General features: G+C 42.2%; 1 long non-coding RNA gene across 1 annotated transcript in view; it reads right to left on the minus strand.

Moving 5' to 3' along the window:
• LOC132405781 (uncharacterized) overlaps positions 1–5,435 on the minus strand; it is a 53,692-nt gene extending 48,257 nt beyond the window's left edge. Inside the window, exon 1 of the long non-coding RNA XR_009515964.1 lies at positions 5,390–5,435. This is a non-coding gene — a long non-coding RNA (uncharacterized LOC132405781). The remainder of the gene's footprint in view (positions 1–5,389) is intronic.
• Positions 5,436–6,967: the final 1,532 nt, after the last annotated feature.

The following is a 6,967-nucleotide window of genomic DNA, read 5'->3' on the forward strand; positions in this document are numbered from 1 at the left end:
GGTCATCCATTCTTTGTTTTCTTTTCTGTTTTGTGGACGTCTGTGAAGAGTAAGGATTTCAGGTTGCATACTATATGCATTCTCTGATATTAAATTGAACCATTGAATCATTGAAGTAGGATTGTAAAGCTGAAAGGAACAAATCCACGCTCCTTTGCTCCTAGTGCATGACCTGAAATATTAAATACATTAAATCCTTTTTTTAAAGTCCTTTGTGGTTTGCAGTGGAAGCAGCTAATATAAATGCCTGGTGGGGAAGGCTGCAACAATGTGGGTATTCTATGTTGGCACTGGAATGTATGGCAACACTTGTGGGCATCCCCCAGCTCATTGTTAGGTCGTGTTGATGGTCGATGCAGATGACTCATTTCACTGCATGCACTGACGTACTTGAATAAGTAAATGAATCTGAATCTGAAGTAATTTCTTGCCCTTAAATGAAAGTCACAAGGCTTGCAGATGTTGGAAATGGGAAATAAAAACAGGAAGGTTTAAGCATTCAATAGGTCAGGCAGCGTCCGTGGTGAGGGGTATAATACGCAGTTCTGATGGAGAGTCCTAGACCTCCATCATTAACAGTTTCATCTTTCACAGATTCTGCCTGCCCTGCCCAAAGCTTGCAGCAATTTCTGCTTTAATATTATCAGCCAATCATTTTTGTAAAGCTTTCGAAGGTTGTACATGAAGATGAAGGTTACATGAGGCCTGGACTATGGGGAAAAACCATTCTCATCTGAACGAAGGCCTGGAGGAGATTACAGAAATGGAGAGAGGAGAATTCATCGAGAGGTTTGAACATCAGGATCAACATTTTAATCTGAGGATTTGCCGCACAAGGAGTCAGCATTAGCCCGCAGCCATGTGTAGTGGATAAGAGTGCCTTGCCAGTTCCCCTCTCCCACCCTCCACTTTCCATAGGACTTGTTCTATGTGACTTCCTTGCCCACTCGTCCCTCCCCACTGATCTCCCTCCTGGCACTTATCGCTGCAAGTGGAACATGCGCTACATCTGCCCATTCACTTCCTCCCTCACCACCTCTCAAACAGTCCTTCCAGGTGAGGCAACACATCACCTGTGAGTCTTTCAGGGTCACCAACCGTATCCAGTGCTCCCGGTGAGGCTTCCTCTACATCGATGTAGTTTGGGGCCCTGCTTCGTCGAGCACCTTCGTTCCACCTCAGCAAGCTGATTGCCTAGTGGCCATTGATTTCAATTCAACTCCCCATTCCCATTCCAGCGTATTGGTCCATGGCCTCCTCTATCCAAAGAAGCAGTAAGTATATTCAAGACAAGGTTGGGTAAATTTTTGCATAATAGGGCATTAAAGGTTATGAGTGAAAAGGCAGGTAGGTGGAAATGAGTATGTGGCTAAATCAGCCATGATCTTATTGAATGGGGGAGGAGGCTCAATGGGCCTGGTGGCCTAATCCTACTCCTATTTCTTATGTTCTTATGTCCTACTGCCACTCTGAGATCACACTCAGCTTGGAAGAGAAAAGCCTCATATTTTATCTCAGTATAGTATCCAGGTGGCCTCCTACCTGATAGCATGAACATCAAGTTCTCTAACTTCCAGTAATTTCTCTCCCTCCACTTTTTTTTTTCATTTTCCACTCGGTCTACCCTCTCACCTCCTCTTGTCTTCTCACCACCAAACATCTCCCTCTGGTGCCCCTCCTCCTTTCCATTCTCTCATTGTCCATTGTCCTCTCCCATTAGATTTCTTCTTCTTCACCCTCTTACCTCTTCCGCCTATTACCTCCCAGCTTCATCTCCTCTCCTCCCTCCCCCCCACCTCAGGCCCCCTACCCACCTTCCCACTCACATGATTTCATCCATTTCCAGCCAACTTGTATTCCTTCCCCTCACCTCAGCTACTTATCCTGGGTTCAGCCCCTTCCTTTCCAGCCCTGGAGAAGGGCCTTGGCCTGAAACATCGACTGTTTGTTCCCCTCCATAGATGCTGCCTGACTTGCTGAGCTCCCCCAGCATTTTGTCTGTTCCTCACCTGCTGAGTCTCTGGTGTTTAAGGTAGAAGTAACAACACCTACTGCTCAGTGTCCCAGGGCTGTCTAAAAATGAAACTCACTTTCTGATTGACTTCTGACAATAATCAGCTAAACAATTAGGTCATAACCACAATGATTTAAGTTAAACATTAGTCTGATATCTATTCCTGCTTCGAATCTGATGTCTCCAGATCATCCAACCTTTGAAATCTTATTAGACGTACTCAGGCAACTGTCAGCTGTCATTTTAGAAGCATGATGTTATTAACAAGGCTGTCAGTAGGCCTCACTTTTATAACTCCATGCTATATATAACACTAGCAGAACTCAGACTCAAGTCAAGTATGTATTGAAGTTCATGGGGGAAAGTTCCAGAGAAGGAATCTGGATTTATTTTACCGGTATGTGCAAATTTCAAATAAAATATATTATTGAAGTACATACTGTACTGATGAAGTACAAACTTCATCATATACTAACTTGAGATTCACTTCAGCACACACAAAATGCTGGAGGAACTCAGCAGGTCATGGATCATCTATGGAAATGATTAAACAGTCGACGTTTGAGATCCATACCCTTCATACGGACAGGAAGGGAGGAGGGAAGAGGCCAGAATAAGAAGGTGGATGAGGGGAAGGAGGACAAGCTAGAAGGTGATAGGTAAAGCCAGGCAGGTGGGGGAAGAGAGGGGTGATGTAAGAAGCTGGTAGGTGATAGGTGGAGGAGGTAAAGGGCTGAAGAAGAAGGAATCTGATAGGAGAATAGACGATGGGAGAAAGGGATGGAGGAGGGCACCAGAGGGATATGATAGGCAGGTGAGGAGAAGAAGTAGGAGGCCATAGAAAAAGAGGGAGGGAGAAGGAGAAAAATATTACTGGAAGGAGAAATCAACGATCCTGACATTATATTGGAGGCTACCTAGATGGAAAAGGAAAGTGAGATCTACTTTCTTGCTGGTGTTCACACAAAGAAAAAGAAAATCAATAGAAGAAATGAAAAACTACACACAAACTGACAAAAGTCAATGTGAAAAGGTAAAAATCTGCAAATTAAATAAATACGTAGATTAATTCGTATAGAGTTTATGTTTTAAGTAAATAAATAAAACAATATAGATAGATATATATAAATAGAGAGAGTCCATATATGAATAATACAGAGAATATGAGTTGTAGAGACCTTGAATATGAGCCCATAGTTTGGGAACACACTTTCAAGGACTCTATAACTCATTTTGTTACAATCTGGAATGTTCTACCAGTAAAGATGGTCGATACAGATTCAATAATTTAGAAAAAAAGAAATAAATTGATGCAGAAGGACAGTGGGGTGGGGAGATTCGTCTCCACCAAAGGATGTGTAAGGCACTCCTACCCTCCATTAGCCTGAGGTCACTCTTGGGCAAGGTGTAGCATCTACTTAGCCCCTCGTTCAGCCCTGAGAAGCCCTGGAGCAGGAGGTGGATGGTTGTATGAGCAATTGGTGCATATCACAAGTCCTGGTTATGCAACAACTGACACGAGGCAGACAGTCGCTGGAGAATATTGATAATGTCTGGGGTCAGCTGTCTTGGAAAGACACTGCCCAGAAGAAGGCAATGGCAAACCACTTCTGTAGAAAAATTTGCTGAGACCATGGTCTCCTATATCATACAACATGGCACATAATGATGATGATGATGATAAGGATGAATCTCCATGGCTTTGGGGAAAGAGCAAAAGATTGAGACAAATTGACACTGGCAAGGAGCAAGCACAGAAAAAAATGGAATGAATAGTCTCATCCTACAATGTTGATTGTATGATTTTTTTTGATATAGAATCAATGCTGCTCACTTCAAGGTTTCTAATTACAGGATGGTTCCATTGAAACCATTAACATATACTGCAGGCAATGATCGTGATCAAAACTGAAGTGGATTTAACAAAAGCAGCCACTTCACTAAGGTAAATAGGATGAACTGAATAATTAAAATTCACCTTAACTTTTATATATTAAAGTGGCATATCCAGAAATAAATTAGAGTTGAATGAGGATTATAAGCCTCTTTGGGCAAATATGAAAGAATTATAGCTTTGTTTCCTTTCACTTTTCAATTTTCTCTCTCCTCTGGAATTAATGTCTGTCTGAGGAACATGTGAAGAACGATGCATTCTAGACTGTATTTGCACCACATTAGCTGCTACAAGCAAGTTCAGTCCTGCCAATATTTAACGCTTACTGCAGATGAATTTCCAGCCAGAATCACTGGCCAGCAGCCAGGAACGAAAGCCCCGCATATCATCATATTCCCAATGGATTCTGAGGCTGGTCACACTCTCCAGTTATCACCTCAAGTAATGCAGGGTTTACGTCAAAGATCTCCCTATCTGTAAGTCTCAGCCATTCAACTGGATATGTTCGCTGACACATCGGGAGAGCTATTTTAGTTTTACTGCCTATTTTGGTTAGCCAGCAACCAGGGTATGTGGATTCCAGATGTTTGGAGACAAAAATGCTGAGGTTGTCTAACCTTAACTGGATACAACCAAACCACGGCACAGCTGATGAAGACATAATGAATAATGGATTCCATTTCACAAAATACCCTCTTGCCCCACACATCACCCAAAAAGGTCAGAGGCACTAATAGAAGCTAAGGCTCAGCTCCTTTGCTGCAAATACGTACATGTTATTTTTAGGCTATCATCAGACTGAAGGCAGGCATATAGAGACACCAACAGGGAGAACAAAGCCTGTGCAAGGATGCACACTACAACAAACAAACTATATTCTGCTGTTTCAGCACCCAGCCTCCATCCTCTACGTTACAGCCAATGTGCAGTTATTTGAAAACCTGGCCTCAAGTCAAACAATATTTTATTAATTTATTTATCTAATGATACAAAGCAGAGTAGGCCCTTCCAGGCCTTTGAGCCATGCAATCCCACAACCCCGATTAACCATAACCTAATTACAGGACGCCCACCACTCTGTGTAAAAAAAAATACTTCTGACATCCTCCCACCCCCATACTTTCCTCCAATCACTGTAAGTTTATTTATTTAGTTATTTTGCGATACAGTGAGGAGTAGGCCCTTCCAGCTCTTTGAACCACGCTGCCCTAGCAACCGCCAACAAATGTAATTAACCCTCGCCTAATCACAGGACAACTTACAATGACCCGTTAGCCTATCGGGTAGATCTTTGGACTGTCGGAAGAAACCAGAGAACTTGGGGAAAACCCAGACATTCCACAAGGAGCACATGCAGACATTCCTTACAAAGTAGTGCCGGAATTGAGCTCCAAACTCCAGAATACCTCAAGCTGCAATCACGTTGCGCAAACCCTTACGCTACCTTATCGGCCAAATATCTTAAACATGTACCAACTTACATCTCCTGGTTGCCTGCTAAACAGGGCCGGATCCTGGTCACCATCCTATGGGAAGGAGAGCAATGAGATTGAAAGAGTGCAGAGAAATTTTACAAGGATATTGCAAAATCCTACAAAGGCACAACATGTCGAACCCTTGAAGTGGATGGCCTACAGCAACAGAAGAGCTCAAATATAACTTTACTAGGAGGTATCTAATAAAGAGGTCGCTAAGTGTAGTAAAGAAAATGAATCCTGTGCTCATAAGGTTAAAGATGACATTAAATGGGTTAAGGTTAAAGCAAAATAAGAAGAGCTTCCGGAGGAACTCAACTGGTCGAACAGCAGCTGCGGGGGGAAATGGACAATCAATATTTCTGGTCATGAGTTCTTCCAACTTTACACTGCAGTATCTTCCATCTCTTCTCTCTCTGGGCTAGTTGGCATGTTCACTTGTTAGTTATAGGAGCTGACTTGAATTTTCCAAAAATATTTTTGGGAACAATGGAATAGGAGAGAAATCCATCTTGCCACTTGGAGAATCATGGATAAGGAGGCAACATCAAAATATTATTAGAATCGGTATTTTCAGATTTGAAGACAGAACAGATCCCACACAGAAGATGGTGCAGGTATGCATTGTTCCATAACTGTTCGGTCAGTTGTTAATTTTTAAGGCTGACTGACTCTATTAAATGAGGAAAAAGCAGGTTGATGGAGTCAATTTACAGATTAGTCATGATTTACTGAATACTGGAACAGGTTGCATTTCTAAATAGCCTGCACCTGCCCCTGTGATCTTCTGTTCCTGCATCTCAGCTGAGCAGAATGTTTTCTGTAAATTCTATATGTACGTGCAACTTCCTGTGAGATAGACTATGATCAAACACTCCAACCAGAGGGAAAAACACTCAAGAGATTGAGGAAAGGCAGAAAGTAAAGGAAGTTGTACTCAGTGATAACTTTATCAGGTACTTCTTGTATGTAATGAAGTAGCCACCAGAGTGTATATTCGTGGTCTTCCGCAACTGCAGACCATGCACTGCAAGGGTTCGACGTGTTGTACCTTCAGAGACGCTCTTCCGCACACCACTTTTGTAACACATGGCTATTTGAGTTACTATCGCCTTCCAGACAGCTTGAACCAGTCTTGCCATCCTCTCATTAACAAGGTGCTTTCACCCACTGAACTGCTGCTCGATGGATGTATTTTGTTTATCGCACCACACTGAGGAAACACAAGACATTATTGTGTGTGAAAATCCCAGAAGACTGGCAGATGAGTTTGCAAAAGGAGAATGCAAGTTCAAAGTTCAAAGTAACTTTATTATCAAACTATTTACATGTCACCATATACCAGAGGTCCCCAACCACTGCCATATACAACCCTTTTCTTGTGGGCATATTCAATAAGTCTATAAAATAATTATCATAACAGAATCAACAACAAACTGCCATCTAGGGCATTCAACCAGAGTGGAAAAGACAACAAACTGTTCCATTACAGAAAGATGTAATAATAATAAATAAGTAAGCACTAAATATCAAGGTCATGAGATGCAGGGTTATCGACAGTGCATCCACTGCTTCGAGATGTGA

This window comes from Hypanus sabinus, chromosome 16 (assembly GCF_030144855.1).
Source record: "Hypanus sabinus isolate sHypSab1 chromosome 16, sHypSab1.hap1, whole genome shotgun sequence".
In the NCBI taxonomy this organism is placed as follows: domain Eukaryota; kingdom Metazoa; phylum Chordata; class Chondrichthyes; order Myliobatiformes; family Dasyatidae; genus Hypanus; species Hypanus sabinus.